Source organism: Mus musculus, chromosome 12 (assembly GCF_000001635.26).
Source record: "Mus musculus strain C57BL/6J chromosome 12, GRCm38.p6 C57BL/6J".
NCBI classification, from domain to species: Eukaryota; Metazoa; Chordata; class Mammalia; order Rodentia; family Muridae; genus Mus; species Mus musculus.
This window is the reverse complement of record NC_000078.6, coordinates 119,293,750-119,316,663: the sequence shown is the minus strand read 5'-3', so window position 1 is coordinate 119,316,663 and position 22,914 is coordinate 119,293,750. Positions and strand designations below refer to the sequence as shown.

The following is a 22,914-nucleotide window of genomic DNA, read 5'->3' as shown; positions in this document are numbered from 1 at the left end:
AAGATGCTTCAACATGTAATAAGGACACATGCTCCACTATATTCATAGCAGCCTTATTTAAAATAGCAATAAGCTGGAAAGAACCCAGATGTCCCTCAACAGAAGAATGGATACAGAAAATGTGGTACATTTACACAATGGAGTACTACTCAGCTATTAAAAACAATGAATTCATAAAATTCTTATACAAATGGATGGATCTGGAGGATATCATCCTAAGTGAGGTAACCCAATCACAAAAGAACACACACTGATAAGTGGATGTTAGCCCAGAAGCTCACTATACCCAAGATATATTTTGCAAAACACATGAAACTCAAGAAGAAGGAAGAGCAAAATGTGGACACTTCATTCCTTCTTAGAAGGGGGAACAAAATACTCATGGAAGGAGTTACAGAGACAAAGTTCAGAGCAGAGACTGAAGGAATGACCATCCAGAAACTGCCCTACCTGGGGATCCATCCCATAAACAACCACCAAACCCAGACACTATTGTAGATGCCAACAAGAGCTTGCTGACAGGAGCCTGATATAGCTGTCTCCTGAGAGGCTCTAACAGTGCCTGACTAATAGAGAACTGGATGCTCACAGTCATCCATTAGATGGAGCACAGGGTACCCAATGAAGAAGCTAGAGAAAGTACCCAAAGAGCTGAAGGGGTTTGAAGCCCCTTAGGAGGAACAACAATATAAACTAACCAGTAACCCCAGGCTCCTTGGGACTAAACCACCAATCAAAGAAAACACACAGAGAGACTCGTGGCTCTAGCTGCATATGTAGCAGAGGATGGCCTAGTCAATGGGAAGAGAGACCCTTGGTTCTGTGAAGATTCTATGCCCACTGGGGGAATGCCTGAGCCAAGATGTGGGAGTGGATGGGTGGGGGGTCAGGGGGAGGGCAGAGAGGATCCGGGATTTTTGGAGAGGAAACTAGGAAAGGGGATAACATTTGAAATGTAAATAAGGAAAATATCTAATAAAAATTTCGTTAAAAAGCTGTAAGTACATTACCGGGTATCCTGTCCATGTTTCTCCTGCTTTTTCACTTCCTCTTCTTCTTCCCTCTGCCTTATCCTTCTGCTTCTTCTCATCTTCCAATCCCCAGTCTGTCTTTGTGAGCAGCCTTCTCTCCGCACAGGTTTTTTATAGATGTCAAGCCTCACTTAGAGCCTAAAGGAATGACCCACTGACCTTAGATAGACACTTCTAAAACTGGGAGACTAAGTAAACTGTTACTCCTTTGTGCTTTTTCTTTGGGACATTATTTCATAATGCTTGAAATAATATATTATATAAGGTAAATTAAAAACTACCCTTCAGCAAGGGTTGGGATGACCAGACACTTTGAGGAAATCCTTTGATTACATATATGTTGCTATTTAGTTTCACTGTACATAAGTTCTGTGTTTAAAGTTACATGCAGATCTTAAGCTTTAGCTAAACGTTACTTACTAACACTGGCATTTCATTTCCAAGATGTGTTGAGAAGGCTCCCATGGCAAGGCCTTATCAAATGTCCAGATATTAATTTCTAAATCATTTTCCCCAACAATCAAAACTTTGTAAAGAAATGGCTGATTTGAGGGCCAAGGCAAAGTAAATATGAACTTTATATCCTGTGTCAGACAGTGAGAAATTCTTAAACACTGATGTCATATAATAAAGAAATAATGGAGCCAGCTTCTCCTGGCCAAATATGGGATATGGTAAACATGAAATAAATATTCCAGTGGCTACAACTGCTAAATAAAATAAGAATCTATGAGTTCTATGGGAGACTGTTAATAAATGGTTTAGAAGAATCACTAGACAGATTGATGTCATGTGTTCTCTGTTTGCTCTTAGAAAGATAAAACATTATTTTATGCTTCTGTGGTCCAAACTCTAAATCCAAGATCTATCAAGAAGATATGGGAAAACACAACTGAGAGGACACTTTTTAAAATAACATGCCCTTTTCAGAAACATCAAAATTAAGGAAAATGGAAGTAGAAAACGTCTCTATGATAAAAGGGAAAAAACTTAAAAAGTGACAAGAACTAAGTGAAACATACTATTTTAGGTTGTATTTGGGGGCAATGAGGAAGTATTGTGAAGTACCTTATTGGGACCAATCACAACATTTCACCATGGAATCTGAAATCTGAAATAGATAAGAATATCACTTTAATGATAAATTTGACAATTTTAATTTTAATTTCTTTTAATATTGTGTGTGTGTGTGTGTGTGTGTGTGTGTGTGTGTGTATGTGTGTGCGCGCGCGCATGTTCATGCCATGGCACGTATATGGAGGGAAGAGAACAACTTGAAGTAATCAGTTATCTTTACCATGTGGAAGCTAGGGATCAAACCTAGGTCATAAGGCAAAGTAGGTAGAACCATTGTCTTCTGAAATATCTCTTCATCTCCAATTTGTTAATGTTGATTGTTTTATTAAACCTGCAGCAAAATATAAAGAAATAGCTGCCCTATTGTTATACAATACTATAAGGTTGAAATTATATTTAAATTAAAACATTTCATAAAATTATCAGTTATTTGGTCAGATTCAAAAATATAAAGTGAAACACCAAATTCTGCTATACTAAAAACTTATAATGCTATATTCATTATTTAGAACATAAATCAAAGTGTTTAAAGCTGAAAGTCACAGTGCCAGGAGTCTAGCCTTACAAATATATAGCAACAAGCTACTTATACTGTTATTTATACTAATGGTACTTTGCTTTGCACCTTAGAAGTTTAAATACAAAACAGTTTAACACGATGCAATAATTAAACATTGGGAATTTTTATATTTAGAATAACTCCGTTTACAGAAATGTTTAGGAATAGGTCAGATATTCTGCCAATAAATGTAAGAGTACTTGACAGTTTTCAGGATTCAATATTAGAATTGTGAGAAAGCTTTTCATTCTGAAAGCTGGAACAACAACAACAAAAAAGTCAACTAACCTTAGGTCAGAAATACTTTGGCTATATGAACAGTGTCTAATGAATTGTGAAATATATCCCACTATTTTTCTTTTTGCTATGTCAAATTGTATGTAGTAGTTTCACTTGTTTCTGTGGTGGGTTATTCAGCTTGTTTCCACTTCTGTTTTTAGACCTAAGCTTCACAATTATGCCAAGAACGTTTGCTTTCATATTGCTTCTGAAACCAGACTTTCATAATTAGGCCACAAAACAATTCAGTAATAACAGACATTAAAGCAATGCAATATTTGAAACTCATATCTAGAGGATTTGGCAAAAAAGGCTCATAATAACTTGACAAGTCTGAAAGTTCTAGCAGACAAAATCTGAAAGTGTTTCTAAGGTCAATTTGTTCATTTGCCTTCTTGATCTTTTCCTGCCCTGGCCCCAACTGGGACACACACTTAATTCTTTTTTTTTTTTTCCTGAGCCTTTGCTTTTTGAAGAAGTGGAGACTGGAATATAAACCAGAGCTAGACACTCTATTTTGCAGAACTATATGGTAGAAACTGAAAATAAGTCCATTTTATCGTCTGAAATCATAAAGCAGACCTAGATAATCCTGAATAGTTTGTCAACAGCACAGAAAATATGCTCACAAACACTACCGAATTAGAAGCAGGAAAGTGGCACTGTAGGCATTCCCCAGGTAGGAAGGGACAGGCCCTTCTAAGGGGGTGAACTCCAAATGGATGTCCCCATTTCTGCTGGAGATCCCAGATTACATTCCCTACTTGGGGAGCCCCACAAGTTTCTTCATTGCTTCCTTCAGGGATGGACGCAGAATTGAGAACATTGCTATTTGGGGGAAATCTAGAAAGTGCCTCATGAGGAAATTAAGGATTGAAGAAACTATAAGACCTTCCTTTCATGGCTTCTATCCCTTAATTCATGTAAATTCTTCTGTTTCAAAAAGACCCAGGCAACAGCATCATGGGGTTCTTATTCAACATTTTGTAAGTAGGGCTTCCCCCTTCCTGCTGATTATGTTTTAGGGTTATCTTCACAAATTGGTACTCTTGATGCTGCAGCAGTAATAAGGAATTACATTAAAATCATTGTAATTCAAAGATTACCTTTTTATTGGTTCCTTGGTCATGCTGTTCTATACACACACATACACACAAACACACACACACACACAGAGAGAGAGAGAGAGAGAGAGAGAGAGAAAGAGAGAGAGAGAACTAAAAATTAAAAGTTGCTAGGCTCCTTCAGTACTAAGACTTGGAAAGTACAATCTGTTGGTCAAAATCAAGTCACAATGCAAAGTTCAAAGGAAATTAAAAGCCAAAAAACTGAGAAGTAAATCTCATATCTGGATAAATGATAAAGCAAAGGAACACTGGCCACCTCAACAAATATGTAATTTTTTGGAGTTTATTTCAAAGTCATATTCCTTCTGATATTTCCAATGATAATAAGTATCATATGAAGTTTTTCTTTCTACAGTATTTTAAGCCCTTAATGGGTATACAAGGCCAAATTATTAAATTGCTAGAATGCCATCCTATAAAAATTGCTCTGACGATTTTTTGAGAGCTTTGTGCAGAAGCTAGATATGGATTTCATGGGTTGATTATTGAGGTTGGCTTATTAAAATAGTATAATTCTCAATATTGATGAGAATTGCATGTAACTTTATATTGTCCATATTCTACCTTGACTAAAAGGAAACATTTTGTGATTTCACCAAAAAAGACATTTGCAATATAATTATTACTTGATTGATCCATCCATTCTTGACAAAATCATTTAGAACATTTTTATCCATACATTTTTGTTGCGACTATAAGTCATTTATCTTCTTTTTCAGAAAATAAGAAAATACAGATTATAATTAATACCTAGAAAGAGAATTCAAGATTGATGAAGAATCAGACAATCTCATCTATCAGGAAACAAAGCCACAGAAAGCAGTATATCCCAACACATCTCGTAAAAGACTTCTCATTAAATACAACACAAATATTGGAGAGCAAGCAGAGAGATGCCCTTACCTACATTTTTCAATTCCAACTTAAATTCAATCTTTTATACAGTTAAAGTCCTCAAGAGGACCTAGCTGAACTGAGAACTAAAACCCAGATATGATCTTCTGTATGCAACCTTGGCACAGGAACAAAGCTGTTACACTGTACTTATTAATATGCATGCTCTAAGACTTATTCTTATAAATAAACATCTTTGTTCAAAAATAGCCAAGAATTTTTTTTTAAAGCAAAAGATGTTTAAACACAGGGTGGTGGAATCTTAGGGAAAACCCAAAGAATGAAGCTAATTTATTCCAGGAAAGGGACAAAGTCAAATCATGAGGCAAACTCATTAATAGTGAACGTGAAGTGCTGTTGGTGGTTTTGCACATACTTTGATTGTGAGCAATACAGTCAGGATTCATGAATATTGGTGTAAAATTTTCTCCAGGTATTCTTATATTTGCTTTAAGAGGGAAAATTTTTACTTTGCAAGATTTCTAGAAAATCCCCATAATTTGTATGTCTCAAAATATTTAATTTTCTAATTAACTTTAACAGTATATATAATTGAAATATAATCCTCACATCTTCATAATTGAATTATTTGATGTTAGTAAAATTGAAGGACCATAAGAGAGAAAGGGAGACTATGAGTTATAGATTGTTTAATTGCATAGATCATTTTTGTTAGTAGTGCAAATTACATAGATTTCCTTTTTAAATAAGACTGCCTCTTTGACATTAACCTTATAAAATTTATTCAACTTTGTATTTTTTAAGTGTTTGGCTTTATTTAATTATATATTAGTTGCCTTTGTCACCTGATCAAGTCAAGAGCCCTTAGCAGATGATGGGATAACTGGAAGCAGGTAATCTAAGTCACTGCTCCTTACCAAACTGACCAAAAAAGAAAGAAAATTGATTAAATAATATTAAAGTTTCTCAAAATTCATCACACAAAATAAGATACAGTTGGTCTCTTTGTGGATTGGCCCTATAAACATTGAAGAAAAGATAACTATTTTTCAAAACTGCCTTTCCTATTTTGTTCTTTGTTTTGTTCTTATGAGTATGCTCAGTCTGTACCTTTGTCATCATGCTCTACTTATGCATATTCATTACTACCAAGCTCACTCTATATTATTATTAATGCCCTGTATGTCTAAAGTATGTCCACTCAAAATTTTTCAGACTTGATTTCAAACTTCAAGGGAAGAAATGAGATTGTCTACCTGTCTGCCCAAATTATATTAAAACTGATTGGCGAGCTGGGCGTGGTGGCACACGCCTTTAATCCCAGCACTCGGGAGGCAGAGGTAGGTGGATTTCTGAGTTCGAGGTAAGCCTGCTCTACAAAGTGAGTTCCAGGACAGCCCGGGCTATACAAAGAAACCCTGTCTCGAAAAACCAATCAATAAATAAATAAATAAATAAATAAATAAATAAATCTGATTGGCAGATACAGCTCATCAACATACAGGATGGTGTGTCTGTGACCCCAGGAAGATGGGGTCATGCATTCAACTAGACCTGTGAATAAGCCAATATCCACCGACACGTAGGATGTGATTTACTACATGTACACTTCGGACTGTTAATGTGTTAGACTCTTCTTCCTTCTATGTTCACATTATAATGTACTATACTGAAGTTCTATTTTGAACAAATGAGTTCAGTAAAAAGGATGCCATTTGGAGAACATGGAGTATTGACATGTAATCAATAATATCACCATTATATATAATGACAACCAAACTGTTGATGAGAAGACAGGCTTCAGAAAAGAGTCCAAACCTAAAAGATGTTATAGAAATTTATAAAGCTTATTTTCAACTTTAACTTACATTTTAAAAATCCAATACATCATTTAATTTTTTTTCTATCATTTCTAGTTACTGAAGTTCTAATACCAATGCTTATACAAAAAGCAAAGAGTTGAACTTCCCATCTGATTTATAAAAACCAAGGTATATTGAATTTAAAATCATGTTTAAATATGCTGTTATTATAAGTGTATTTATCTGACTTGTAATTGGGTCCTTGCTTTGACTTCACTTTGGTATGCATATATGTTTTTTGGCTTTTTGGTTTTGGTTTTGATTTTGTTTTTAGCTGCCTCTGCCCTTAGTGGCTTATTTATTTTGTGCTTTCTGCCTTTTGGAAGTCCAGTGTTGCTGATGTTTTTAAAATATCACAGGCTAGAGGGAAAGGAGCACAGTGAATATTTGGAGTCTTGAGGCAACGTGACTCATCCAATACTGTGCAGCAATGAACGCAAAGGAATTCTGTTGAAAAATTTCAGAGGCCAACACATGAAATCGACATTTATTTCTTATTGTTATTGACATTGAGATAAATGATACATTTACTGTCTATTTAAAATGTTCACTATTATTGTGTAAAATATATGGCAAAAGTATTACATAAGTGTAATAATAATAATAAGTTAAGCTTTTGTCATTAAGATTATTTCATCCTTGATTGTAATAGTTGGTTTACCATTGTAATATTTTATATTTAGATATTACCATTATTGCTTCAACTTAATTATAGTGATCTACAGAAGATATTGCTTCAATCGATTAGAAAATAGTTTAGCATTACTGGGATTTAAGGGAGAAAAAAGTTTCCTGTGAAGTTAAATTAGCCAAACTTCTTTTTCCTGGGAGAATGTTAAATGCAATGACCTCAAGTGAAACTTTTAGTTTAACAGTAAAACTCTTAGACAAGATGATACACTAATTAAATGACTTTTAAAAGAACATTGCTTTCTAGAATATTATAAGAACTTATTTTGAATAAGGCTTTGGTATTTTTACAGAAAAAATTTAGATTTTCTCAAGAGCTATTTTCCTCCAATAGGCAGAGCCTGGGGTGGTATCTATAGATGTGAGAAAAAAGCAATTCAACTTAAGAGGCAGCATTCTCTCTAAGAATCAACAACAAAGGCAGAGAGAAGGTACAGAGACTGCAGTGGGAGGGTTGATCCGGGAGCCAAGAGCAGGCTGCCCTGTGGGGAACAAAGGGCAAGCATTGTGAGCTCACTTTCTGAAAGTCCTACCAAAATGTGGGACATGAGTCATAAAATAAAACTGCAAGAACCAGGTATGATCAGGGGATCAAAAATGTTAGGGTTTTCTGTAGACAGAAAGTAGACAGGAAAGTAGACTGGCCAAAAGAGAGAAGCCCACAGTCCACAGAGGGAAACCAAACCAAACAAAATAAAACTATTGAAGGAAAAGAAGAGTCCCCCTAAAACTTCCAAGTACATGTGGAATAAACAGAGATAGGAATGAATCAATGGTGTACTTGCCAATTAATCGTTGTCTTATAGTTTCTACTTCTGTGACGAGACAGCATAACCAGGGCAACTCTTATAAAGAAAAAAATTTAATTAAGTTGGCTAACACTTTCAGAGGCTTAGTCCATGATTGTCTTGGCAGGAAGCTTAGGTATGAAGATATGGTGATGGAGAAGGAGCTGAGAGTTCTACATCTTGATCAGGAGGCAGCAAGAAGAAGCTGAAATACTCCAACAAAGCCACACCTACTTCAGGAAGGCCACATCTCCTAAACGTGCTGTTCCCTGTGAGTCTACAGGGGAAGGATGGGGGTTGCATTTTCTTTCAAACCACCATTTTAATATTCATTTATAACTAATTATATGATACATTTCATTTTCATTAACTACCGATTACTTAGTTATTTTACATCTTTAGAAGGACAACAACAGATATACCTCCTTGACCTCTGTTTACTGCGATATCAGCTGCAGTGTTTTTCTGGTGGGATAAGTGTGATTCGAAACCAAAGACAAAATGCAAAAATTTTTCCAAGTAGAATCAGGGTTTGGACACCAAAGTAGGAAAGGATACCATTAAACAAAACTGAGAGCATTCGTAGGATAAGGAGTCAGTTATTTAATGGAGAAAAGTAAGTCTCCCTAAAAGTATCACAGCAAAGCTCTCTGGCTGCAGACTAAGTCATCTTTGTCTTTTTATAAGAAATCTAAGAATACTTAAAGGAAACAGTTACTACATACCTACCATTTCTGAGATAGAAAGATTCTCTAATCTCTGGTTCAAATCTTGCTCTCCCTTCAAGAATAGAGTAGACACTGAAGGGTAGATTTGGTTGGTTGGTTTTGTTTAGTTGGTTTGGTGTGGTTTGGTTTTTTGGCACAAAATAATAATGACTCAAAGGAGAATGTAAAAACAAAGAAAGTAGAAACACTGAAACACTCAATAGTAGCAGGCTGTCAACAGTAAAGTTGCCAGCATTCAGATTCTACCTTCCACTCACTGTAGGGTGTCAGCTAACACTGACAGGAGGTGTCTCCTCTCCAAGGTCTCAAAGGGTCACCAAAAGTCCACTCAGAATAATCCCTCACAGGACAACTCTAAAGAAAGCAGGTCACTATTCAAAGTAGCAGGTAGGCAGGTTTCCTGTATCTGGCTGATCTCAAAGCTGGAAGTCTTGAGGTTGAAAAAGCACATCTCAAGGCTGAAGCAGAGAAAGTACATTTCAAAGCTGAAGTAGGAATAGTGTATCTCAAGGCAAGAACTGTAGGTACATATTTTTCAACCTACTTTAGCAAGAGTTCAACCTCTCCTCTAGCCCACCACCCACCAGAGGTAATGGGAAAGAAAAATTATTAGGAGACAGGGGAAGTAGACCTGTTTAAATATAGTTCTTTGGGAGTGAATCCAATCTTCATTGTCAGGATATCAACAGTCTAGTTCTCTAGCAAACACCAAACACGAATCAGCAGCCACAATCCAGTTGACTCAGCAGAAACCATCCAGGAATCATCAGCCTCAGTCCAGTCTACTTGAAGTGAACAATGTTGACTACTTCAAAATTTGTGCCGGGCAGTGGTGGCACACGCCTTTAATCCCAGCACGTGGGAGACAGAGGCAGGCGGATTTCTGAGTTCGAGGCCAGCCTGGTCTACAGAGTGAGTTCCAGGACAGCCAGGGCTACAGAGAAATTCTGTCTCGAAAAACCAAAACAAAAAACAAAAAGAAACCAAAATTTGTAGTCATAAGGTTTATGGAAAACTAACTGGTATTTGTAAGCATTATATTTTCAGTGTTTTGTTACAAAAAATACACCAAACCATTTTTATGTGTTTCAATTTTTTAATTATGCATTGATATTTTCATAAGTGAAAAGGTTCTCATTATAGGATGCATTCTTAAAGAATGGAAAGTTAGGCTGCTATGAACAGAGTGGAGCATGTGTCCTTCTTAACGGTTGGGACATCTTCTGGATATATGCCCTGGAGAGGTATTGCGGGATCCTCCAGTAGTACTATGTCCAATTTTCTGAGGAACTGCCAGACTGATTTCCAGAGTGGTTGTACAAGCTTGCAATCCCACCAACAATGGAGGAGTGTTCCTCTTTCTCTACATCCTCACCAGCATCTGCTGTCACCTGAGTTTTTGATCTTAGCCATTCTGACTGGTGTGAGGTAGAATCTCAACAGAGGAATGGATACAAAAAAATGTGGTACATTTACATAATGGAGTACTACTCAGCCATTAAAAAGAATGAATTTATGAATCACAAAGGAACTCGCACAATATGTACTCACTGATAAGTGGATATTAGCCCAGAAACTTAGGATACCCAAGATATAAGATACAATTTGCTAAACGCATGAAACTCAAGAAGAACGAAGACCAAAGTGTGGACACTTTGCCCCTTCTTAGAAATGGGAACAAAACACCCATGGAAGGAGTTACAGAGACAAAAATTGGAGCTGTGACAAAAGGATGGACCATCTAGTGATTGCCATATCCAGGGATCCATCCCATAATCAGCTTCCAAACGCTGACACCATTGCATACACTAGCAAGATTTTGCTGAAAGGACCCAGATATAGCTGTGTCTTGTGAGACTATGCTGGGGCCTAGCAAACACAGAAGTGGATGCTCACAGTCAGCTATTGGATGGGTCACACAGCCCCGAATGGAGGAGCTAGAGAAAGTACCCAAGGAGCTAAAGGGAACTGCAACCCTATAGGTGGAACAACAATATGAACTAATCAGTACCCTGGAGCTCTTGTCTCTAGCTGCATATGTATCAAAAGATGGCCTAGTCGCACATCACTGGAAAGAGAGGCCCTTTGGACTTGCAAACTTTATATGCCCCAGTACAGGGGAATGCCAGGGCCAAAAAGGGGGAGTGGGTGGGTAGGGAATTGGGGGGGTGGGTATGGGGGACTTTTGCGATAGCATTGGAAATGTAAACGAGGAAAATACCTAATTAAAAAAAAGAGAGAAAAAAAGAATGGAAAGTTAGACTAATGTTACATGTGAATAAATACTGTTACTAGATGTGAAGCCTTCCAGAGAGAGTGTGTGCTTTCATAAGCTTTGACAATATCCTCTTTGAAGCCTCTACCACAGAAATACTATGTCCTGCTCCTTTTCATTAAAAGAAAACTGCAGTTCTGTTAGTCTAGATGAGTTCTGAGGAAAGTTGCACAGTTGGCTCTAACCATAATTTTTTGGTTCTACATTTAATACACCTGCTGTTCCATCATACCATTTTCTTAATTAGAAGAACACTATAGTTTGTTATTTCATCCTGCAATGGGGAAGGAATTACCTAATGACCAAGAAGAAGGCCTTGTAGAAGAGCTCCCTTTGTGTAGCTCAGCTAGTGCTAGCTGCCAAGCAATGTTGTGTCTCAGTTCATCATATCTCAAAGAATTAATAAGCACAAGGGTATGTTGACAATTTAGAGAAACTTCAAAGGAGCTCAAGGTATCCAAGAGAACTATGGATCACCAGACCAAGTGAAAACCAGTTTTACAGACCATTTATTTCTTGTGCTTCTGAGCACCTCATTATGTGTGCACTCCTTCCTACTATGCAGGAACCATTATTTGCTTGCTGCCTTCGTTCTGTACATGGGGAGATGGAAATTTGACTGCCATTTTCAGCTCCACTCTCAGTAGCAATCAGAGATGCACACTAAGATGTTCTGACTCCTAGTGAGACAGCAGATTGTACTCACTTCCCTTTCCTTGAAGACACAGCAAACCATTTATTTTCAATAACATCTTTTCTTCTCTCCTATTTGCCAGGCATGATCTATGCATTTGGCCCAAGGGAAATGTTTCATTTGCTGACTGTTCTTACTGATGCTGTTTTTGTTTTTGTTTTTGTTGTTGTTGATGATTTGTTTTGTCTGGGGGGAAGAGGAGTCTTATGCCCTGATAGAAGTTCTCACTTAGGAAGAAGACAGGGAAAGGAAATTTATCCCCATGAGCTTGCAGTGAGAGGATAAAGATTTCTGCCTTTAATTTCTCCTGGGATAGAGAACCAAGAACAATAAACTACATCTAAAAGCAACTCATCTAGTCTTTAACATATCACATATTTTAAAAAATCACTAATCTACATTATGTATATTCTTCATAAATTCTTGGGTAGGGTGATTTCATCTTTATTCTAATCTTATACATTAAAGGAAGAAGATAAATAAATACAGCATGCCCAGATGCAAACCTAGTTTATCCAACCATGGAGCTTGCTTATAAATTCCTTAATCCCTTTATTTTAAGTAGAAATAGAACTTTTCCCTATGACATTGACTCTCATTTTTAACCCTAATATGAACTTTTTGTAGCAAGCAAATATTGGACTTTCCTGTATATGGACTAGAAATGTAAATAAAATAATGGTATGGCTTACATCACAGTATTACTGTATTTGCTATCAAATACTTGCATATTCCAAAAACCACTGGGTTTCTTAGTATAGATAAGTGCTTGCATATTCAGATAAGCTCTTAAAAGAAGGTGTAACAGAAACAGAATGGTTTTCATTATCTAATTCCTGGAAAAAGCCTTTTCACATTCTCTTAGGGACTGTCCCACTGACTTCAGGATCAGGACCCCACTCTTACCTTATCAAGAACCTCTGACTCTCATGTGGGAAGGGCTGTCAGGTGCAAACATTGTTGAGGTTTGGTCTTTTGCAATGTATTGTAATGCTAAGTTAAATAATGGTCCCCAAGGCCTGGTTGCCCTCAGGGACAAGAGATTCTGTACACACACAAGTGATGCTCTGTAACCTTGTCCCCCAAGTTATCCCTGACTGATGACTATAGATGCCTACAGCCTATATATATGGGCAAAAGAGAGATAGGTGGGGTTGGATTTCTGAGCTTGGGTTGGAGGAGAGACCTTCAGGAGGAGAGAGAAGAAGGTGGAGAGAGGAGGTCAGTATTAGCATTATAATACATAGCAAAAGAAGAAACCCCTACAGAAGTGCATTATTCTAGGGTGGGCTTTAAGATCTCAAAAGCACTGTCTTTCCTGTTGCTCTCAACTCTTTCTCCAGCACCATGTCTGCCTGCACACCTTAATGATAATGGACTAAGCCTCTGAAACTATAAGACAGCCCCAATTAAATGTTTTCTTTTATAAGAGTTACTAACATCATGATGTCTCTTCACAGCAATAGAAACCCTAAGGCAGTCATCAATGTAGAAATAGATATATCTTACTAAAAATACATGTATGTCTTACAAAATTTTTTGTAACATGAAAGAAGTTCAACCATGGTTTTCTTTTCAAGAACAAAAAAAGGGTATTAAAATTTACTTTTAAAAAACAAAGTACAAAAAGAAGGAGGGGGGAAGGGGAAGGGGAAGAGGAAGAAGAGGGAGAGGGAGAGGGAGAGGGAGAGGGAGAGGGAGAGGGAGAGGGAGAGGGAGAGGGAGAGGGAGAAGGAGAAGAAGACCAGAACCTCTTCATGATCAGCTGTCAGTTTACCTGTTTGTGTTCACTTATCTTCTTATCACCATCTCAGTTTTTGGAGACTCGCTCACCACTGCCTGGTAGTGTTCTCTCTGATGATTCTGCCCTAACACTGGCTTCTCTTCCATAGACATTTTAGATCCTATTTTGGTTTCTACTGATTCTCTCTAGTTGTCCTAATCCAAACTGATGGCTTCAACTATCATTTATCCAATTACTCAAAAACACTGTAGGTCTAACCCAGAAGTAGGTATGGACCACTGACCCAGGTGTCCTACAAGTGCTCCCCATGCCCACAGTTGAACAAAATCTTTTATGATATACAGCCTGCTATTTTCCTCCCACAATCAGGAAGTTAAATCACCATCCATTCATCCGTTTTACCACAGCAGAAGGATGACCCCTAAATTATTCCTGACTTTCACCTGTGTTGTTAGCTATTGTGAATAATGCTGCAATGAATAACTAGTGCACCAATGAGATACCTCTTTCAATATTATTGATACATATACATAAATGGAATTGCTATATCAAATGACAACTCTTGTAATATGGGATAGATCATATTCCATCATAGAATTGACTTGTATTGTCATGTACATGCTTACTGGCAATTTATCTTTAGAAAAAAATCTGCTCAAATTCTTTGAGTATTTTGTATCCACTTTTCTTGTTCTTGTTTAAAGAGACCTCTGTATAATCATCTTAATCCTCTACCAGATAGATGATTTGTGAGTGTTTTCTCTTATTCCATGGCTTGGTTTTTATATTCTTGGGATAGTATCTTTTGCTGTACAAAATTATCATAAAGTCTATTTTTCCCCTTTAGGTAGCACAGTTACCTTTATTTCATATCCAGAAATTACTGCTAAATCAAACATTACAAAGTTTTGTCCTATGATTTCTTCAAAGAATTAGTATAGTTTTACATCTTTAAAAAATGTCTTATTTTTAATTGTTTCTCTGGTGTGTGTGTGTGTGCATGATGAGCACATGTAAGTGCAGGTGCCCACAGGCTAGAAGAGAGCTGTAGATCCCCTGAAGCTGATCTACATGGGTGCTAGGAGCTGAACTTGGGTTCTATACAAGAGCAGTACGTATTCTTTACCACCAAGTCATCTCTCCAGCCCCAGTTTTACATCTTGTATGATTTGTACATCATGTTAGATAACAGTCAAGCTTCATTCTTTTACATGTGGATATATAGTTTTCCCAAAAACATTTCTTGCAAATTTTGATTTTCATCGAGCTGTGCAGATCTTGTCTGCTGGTCCTGGGATCTGAGGCCCTGAAAGAATGGGCAAGACTACAGTATAAAGCTGTAGACAACCTTATTTCAGTTGCAGTGTACTTAATACACAAATGTAACAAAGAAAACAATGATCCAAAGAAGGCTGTTTGGGTTCAGAAAAACATGGTCAGGAAAAAAAAAAAAGCATGTAAATAAATGCCAGTAAGTGTATACTAAATATTAACAGAGCAGCTCTTTCCCAGAACATTCTCAGGAGAGACCATTTAAATCCAATTATCTAGCACGTACTATAGAGTATATCTGAGAAAGCATAAATGCAAGGCTGAAGGACAGATTTAGATTCAGGGTACACTGAATAGATTAGGTTCTATGGCTAAGTTCTGACAGCCCACACGAATAAACATGTCTTATAAATTGAATGTAAATGTTTCATGCAGGAAGAACAGAATCACACCCAACAATAATTCAGGGAACAAATTGCACCTGAGGTAAAAAGCCCTCTGCCTTTTTTCCTGGAGCCTCTCTCACAGTTTCCCAAGGGACTGTTCATCATGGGTCATCTTTTTACCATGTTCTGACAAGAAAGGCTCTCTTTTTTCCACTGAATGATTCCAAATTCCTATATTTTAATGGCTAATTTATGGACTTTCTATTCTATTCTATTGATTTATACTTCTCAAGTCCCTTAAGATTACAAATAAATTTTACTACAGTGTTCTTTCTATTCATGACCAAAATGTAACTGAGACTTTGACAAGGATTGTGTTCAGTCTATGCTGCACTTTCAGGAATGTTGGATTCTAACAAGGAAGTCTTATATCCATTACTTATCTTTGAGTTAATTTATCTCAGTGATGCTTTATAGGTTTTTTAATTTAGATTTAGTTTATTTATGAATATGCTGTAGCTGTCTTCAGACACACCAGAAAAGGACATCAGATCTTATTACAGATGGGTTAAGCCACCATGTGATTGCTATGAATTGAACTCAAGACCTTTGGAAGAGCAATCCATGCTCTTAACTGATAAGCCAGCTCTACAGTGCTTTATTGTTTTCAATTGCAGATGGTATTCATGTGTTTGATCAATTCTTAAATAATATACTTTAATGTTATTTTCAATGGTATTCTCCCTAATTTTCTTGTGAATTGTTCATTATTTGTGTAGAATAGGGTTCCATGTATGTCAACTGTGGGGAGCGGGTGTGGCGGCAGTCCCAAAGGCGCCAGAGACTGCAGCTAAGTCATATGACTTGCACCTGACTTCCTCATATAAGACACAAACATCTTGAGTGCTGCGCAGGTGTACCAGGATACAGGTGAATCCAATTTGGTGGAGATTTGCCCCTGCTGCCCTGATTAGCTGAAGCTGCGTGCCTGGTGAGGTGGCGTGGCCTGCTGTGCGTGGATGGGAACTGAGAGAGAGTATAAAAGAGTGAGAGGCCCAGGGTTCGGGGGAGGATTATTATTCGAGAGAGGATTACTATTAGGGGGGAGATATAAAAACAAGGGAGATATAAAAACAAGGGAGATATAAAAACAAGGGAGATATATAAACAAGGGAGATATAAAAACAAGGGAGATATAAAAACAGGGGAGATATAAACAAGGGAGATATATGGAGAAAGAAGAATCAGGACTGAATAAACGTGTGCAGAAGGATCCTGTAGCAGCGTCGTTCTTCCTGGCACATTGGGCGCGCGCAACAAGTGGTGCTGAAACCCGGGACAAGAAACATCTTCAGGCATGAGCGAAGACCCCCTGCTACAGGGAGGATTCAGAACTGCATCACGGGGAAGGAGTGGTTAATAAAGGTTCTCATAAAACAGACTGTTGAGAAGGATCCGGCGTGGATTCAGAACTCTTCAGCTGGGGAACGGTACTGATGAAGAGAAAGAAGAAAGATGAGGACTGAATAAACTGCTGTTAGAAGGACTGGTGGTCGTGTCGTTCTTGCTGGTCGAGAGCGGGCGCGACAATTGGTGGCCCGTACGGGGAACCGACTCCCCCACCGAGTTCAGAACTTTCAGCAGTCAGTGGTTGCCGGCAGGGTAAGTTCATGGTGAGTGAAACTTGGGACCCCAGGAGTTTGGGAAGGACCTCGGATAAAATAGAGGTGAGCATAAAGTTGCCAGGAAGTAGGCACAAAGTAACCCAGGAGTTTGGGAAGGACCTCGGATAAAATAGAGGCAAGCATAAAGTTGCCAGGAAGCAGGCACAAGGTAACGAAAGGTTCCCGGCTTTGGGACAAGTTAAGGTTCACGGTTTTGGGATAAATTAAGGAACTATGATAACCTCAGTGTAGTGATCAATAGATCCTCGCTGTGTAGTTATGTTTTTTTCTTCCATTGACCCTTTGTGGGTAGGTCTGATAGTTTTGGTCTTGTTTGTTCTGATATATGGACTCTGTTACTGTTTGAAACTGTGTGTAGAGGCAGTCAAGACAGGTCAGAAAATCCTTATAGAGCAACAAGAAAGTATGTCAGAAGAGGAAAAGGGCTTAAAAAGAAAAAAGAAAAAGAAAGGAGACACAGTGTTATCAGGTGGACAGAAAGGACAAAACAAAAGAGCCGAGGTGGAGGAGGAAGGCGAATTAGCTTTTGTGCCGCCTCCCTATGCCTCCTCAGCAGCCACCTGTAGGTGGACCTTCTGTCCGGAGATTTGGAGAGGATCGACAGGATCAGGTGTTGACGTGGGCGAGAGGGTCTGTTTGTGTGTTTCCACAGGACCAGACGGAACCTCTTTGGGTGCAGGAGAGATTGGTGAGACGCTACAAGAATGAGGCTCCTGATCCAGTTGCCCCTGTGGATGTGGTGGATGATCCCATAAGCACAAACGATGGAGCAGAGATGGGAGATCCTTTCGGTATTCCAGAAGCCGATACCAGCTCGACATGACATTCAAATTTTTCCATGCTTTTTGATCCCTGAATTCCCCTTAAAGAGATAGCCCCTCTGGCTATCTATCCCTTGCTTCAGGGAAGATGAGCGGGGATGAGAGCCCTGGGATGTATGCTTGTTATAGTGTGTGTGTGTTTTGTGTTTGGCACATGTGTTAGGTGCAGAGTGTGCGGCCCGCACTTTCGCCATGGTAGCATAGGCTTTTGCTGCAGTGGAGGCGGGACAATCTCCTCAGATTCGGTTTGCTGCTCTAAAAGAAATTATGCTGCATTATGCCGTGGGGTGCGAGGCTAAGCACTGCACAGAGGATAGCTTGCTGTTGGCATCCTGTGGAAGGCACGTCTGATTGCATGAAGGTTCAGTGTCCTAGTTCCCTTCCCCCAGGAAAAACGACACGGGAGCTGGCCAAGACCTCTCTGGGTGATGAGCCTAAGGGATGGTTTTGTGTAGGGCCCCTATGCTTGCACACTGGGGATCAGACCTCTACCTTCACCCATGAGGCTTGCTTGCAGCAATTAAGATCTGGCCATAGGTTAATTAACATCCTGGCCTTTTGATGCACCTGCCGCAAGCAAAACACAATCTCCCCAGGTGTGGCTTGGCATGATTGAGAGGTAGTCAGTGATAAGACTCCCTGGGCATGTCACCAACCTAAGACAGGGATCAAACCAATGCTGTTTGTCTCCCAAGGACGGGTAAGGGGCATGGCTGCTGGGGGCTATCTACAGACATTCTCTCTGCCAAAAAAGAAAAAAGGGGGAATTGTGGGGAGCGGGTGTGGCGGCAGTCCCAAAGGCGCCAGAGACTGCAGCTAAGTCATATGACTTGCACCTGACTTCCTCATATAAGACACAAACATCTTGAGTGCTGCGCAGGTGTACCAGGATACAGGTGAATCCAATTTGGTGGAGATTTGCCCCTGCTGCCCTGATTAGCTGAAGCTGCGTGCCTGGTGAGGTGGCGTGGCCTGCTGTGCGTGGATGGGAACTGAGAGAGAGTATAAAAGAGTGAGAGGCCCAGGGTTCGGGGGAGGATTATTATTCGAGAGAGGATTACTATTAGGGGGGAGATATAAAAACAAGGGAGATATAAAAACAAGGGAGATATAAAAACAAGGGAGATATATAAACAAGGGAGATATAAAAACAAGGGAGATATAAAAACAGGGGAGATATAAACAAGGGAGATATATGGAGAAAGAAGAATCAGGACTGAATAAACGTGTGCAGAAGGATCCTGTAGCAGCGTCGTTCTTCCTGGCACATTGGGCGCGCGCAACAAGTGGTGCTGAAACCCGGGACAAGAAACATCTTCAGGCATGAGCGAAGACCCCCTGCTACAGGGAGGATTCAGAACTGCATCACGGGGAAGGAGTGGTTAATAAAGGTTCTCATAAAACAGACTGTTGAGAAGGATCCGGCGTGGATTCAGAACTCTTCAGCTGGGGAACGGTACTGATGAAGAGAAAGAAGAAAGATGAGGACTGAATAAACTGCTGTTAGAAGGACTGGTGGTCGTGTCGTTCTTGCTGGTCGAGAGCGGGCGCGACAGTCAACTTTGTTGAATTATTAGTTTTAACCATATTTTTGTGGAATTTTTTCCACATATAAGATTATGAATTCTGGGAACATGGAATGTTTTTGTCTTGATTAATTGTAAAGAAGCTTATTCATCTTTCTTGCCTAATTACTGTTGCTAGAATGTGCAGTACTACGGCTGATAAAATATAGGGAAGGTAGAAATTCCTGCCTATGCCTCATCTTACACAAAAATCTTTGAGCTTTCTGCCTTCTGGTATTGTGCTTTCATGTGCGACTTTTATTATGCAGAGATGCTCTCATGTTGTTTTTAATTTGTTTAGTGTTTTGTTTTTAATCATAGAGTTGTTAAATTTGATCTACTGTTCTTTCTGAATCTGTTGAGATGGCCATGTGCTACTTCCTTCATGCTGATAAGGTGATGTAATGCATTAATAGGTTTACTAATATGAAAACATCTTTGCAAAGTCCAGAAAGATGAGGAGCACTTAACAATCACTTACATGTAAACTTTCAGAAATGTTAAATTCAGATACAAAGAGTAGAATATTCATTATAAGGGACAAATGCCCTGTGGATGGTTGGAGAAAGGGATATAATGGTTGAAGGATATAAAATTGTAGATGGACAAGATGAATGAGTTCAAGAGTCTACTCGAAATTCATTAATAGCAATGTATTATAACATTGAAAATTGCAAAGAGAATAGATCACAACTATTCTCAACAAAGAAAATAATAGATACATGAAGTTAGACAAAGTCAAATAAGCTTAATTTAGCTATCCCACAGAGTAAACACTTACCAAAAATATCAAGTTGTATACTCCACATAAATAATTTTGTTAAAAAGATGAAAAGAAAAACCTTAATTCCAGAACTGACTCTCACTTTTCATTGTGGATGGACCATCTTATACACTGCTAGAATCATTTTGCTAGTACTTTGTTGGGGAGATTTGCTTCAAACACAATACTGTTGGTTGGTAGCTTTCTTTTCTTATGTTTTTGGCTTTGGTAGAAAGGTTAGTGCTGAGCTCATAAAATGACTGTAATTTTTATTTAAAGTTTATATTTAGCTGCATGTATACGAACCTATGCTCTTTTTTTGCTATTTATAGATTATGTTCTTCATTCTGTTCCATTGAATAGTGTCTTTGTATCTTTTTAAAATAGCATAAAATTGTCAGACTGGCCTTAAACTTCTAGTGAACAGTCCTTACACACATGCTTCTACTTCCCTACTGTGGCGATTACTAGCAGGTATGTGCCACCACACCATGTTGTTGTTGCTATTCTCTCTCTCTCTCTCCTCCCTCCCTCCCTCCCTCCCTCCATCTCCCTCCGTCTCCCAAATCTGCCTTTCTCATTCTCTTTTCCTGTCTTTTCCTTCAATTTTATATTTCTTTTGTTTTTGAGATATAAAAATACACAACTTCTCCCTTTCCTCCAAACACTTTCTTGCACTCCTCCTTGCTCTCTTTCAAATTTGTGAGGAATTCTGAGAATAAGGTAGTCTTCCCTGGGGAAGACCATATAATTGATCAATTGGTCCAATATCAACTGGTGAACTCCCCAAACACTCATACTTGTAACATTATATAGACTGAGAAAGGTATTTTCAGGAATATCTCTTTTCCTGCCTTTGACTGGATAGTTGAAAGTCCATTTGCATACAGAGTAACCAGATACATGGATGGGCTTCTGTCATTTTGTTTCTGGCTTTCTATATAGGCTTTATTAGTTTGTAACCCTTGTTCTCTGTATTTTTTTTACTGTGTTTCAGTGATTTTCTGAAATGAAAAAGTTTTAGATACCTCTCAATGGTTCTTTATTTGTATTCTCTACTTATTCTCTTGAGAATAACTTGGAAATCATGGTTGACATCCTAAAGTACAATATTCTAATTTGAATTTGTAATAGTCTTTTTAATAATAAAAGAAGACTCTACTTATTTAAAGCCCTGTTGCTACCTATTTTCAGTTTTTGATATCATAAATTTCATAAAGTCACTTAATTTAACATTATATGTTCAAAAATGTAACCTAATAATGTTTATTACATTTATTGATGTGTTATGTGTATGTGTGAGTACATATGTTCCATGGCACACATGTAGAGGTCAGATGACAATCTGCAGAAGTCACGATTGTCTTTCCACTTTGGTCCCATATACTGAATCCAGATCCTTAGCCCTTGCAGCAAATGACTTTACTGTTAAAGCTATCTCTCTAGTTATAATCCAATATCTTTAATGTGTTGATCCTCCAGTTATGTAGAAAACAAATTATGTGCTTAGCACAGTTACAATAGCTATACTCTTTGCATTTTCCCATGAATTTATCATTACTGCGATCTTTATTTCTTTGTTTGGCTTCAAATTACTGTTTGGTGTGTTTCCAAGCTTTCATATTTCTTACAAAATTTTTCAGTGCAGATATTATCATAATTATCTCAAGGTTTCTATTACTCTGAAAAACCATAACCAAAAGAAAGTAGGGGATAAAAGCATTTATTTCATCTTTCAACTCTCGGACTCACTGATGGAAGTCAAGGCAAGAAGCAAAGGTGGAAACATGGAGAAAGGAACTGAAGCAAAGATCATTAAGGCATGCTGCTTACTAGCTTTCTTATACAACCCAGAACTTCCTGTCCAAGGATGGCACTACCAAAGTAGGCTGATATGGGAACTCCTACGTCAATCATAGACCATGCTTACCTACAGGCCACATGAATGGAGGCATTTTCAGTTGAGAGTCATTCTTCCCATCTGACTCACCTAGTGTCATGTTGGTATTGAAACTAACCAACTTCATTTGCTGCAATGAATACAAAGACTCAGTATCATTCATAGATAGATAGATAGATAGATAGATAGATAGATAGATATAGACTTATACTATAAATGTGTGTATGTATATATGTCTATATATGTGTATGTATATATATATATATATAATTTTCAGAAAATACTTTATAAATTAGACATGAAAAAATTCAGAACTATTGTATTGCTTGTCCAGAATAGTTTTAGAGTTTTAGGTGTTTTTCAATGATTCTGAATTTATTCTAATACACCTGGTAAATGGTATAGAAAATTCAACCAAATTGTTTTGTGCATTCTTTCAAATAGATTGTTTTAATTTTTGTTATATTTTAGTTTGTATATATGCACATGTGTGCATGTACACACATACACACATGGAGGTTAGAGAATAATTTGTGGGACTCAATTCTCTTCTTTTAACAAGAAAGTCCTGGAAACTGAACCCAAGCAATGAGACTTGACACCAAGCTCTTTTACCTGAAGAACTACCTTGACACACCCTTTTATATATTCTTTTACTAGATGACTCTTATCTCAGACACTGAGGATAGATGCTTCTCTTATGGATTCCATAAATGTCTATATCAGTAATGGCTTTTCTTCCCTGGCAATATTGCCTTTACTATTTAATATAACTTTTCTCACAGTCCCAGTTTAGATATTTATATAAAAGTA

General features: G+C 38.0%; 1 long non-coding RNA gene across 1 annotated transcript; it reads right to left on the bottom strand.

Annotated features, from left to right (window-relative positions):
• Window positions 1-1,015: 1,015 nt before the first annotated feature.
• On the bottom strand, window positions 1,016-22,257 carry Gm39562. Its single transcript, XR_873092.2, has 4 exons — window positions 22,132-22,257; window positions 2,329-2,439; window positions 2,100-2,142; window positions 1,016-1,169 (listed from the first exon to the last, which is right to left on the bottom strand). It is a non-coding gene; the product is annotated as a predicted gene, 39562 (long non-coding RNA).
• Window positions 22,258-22,914: the final 657 nt, after the last annotated feature.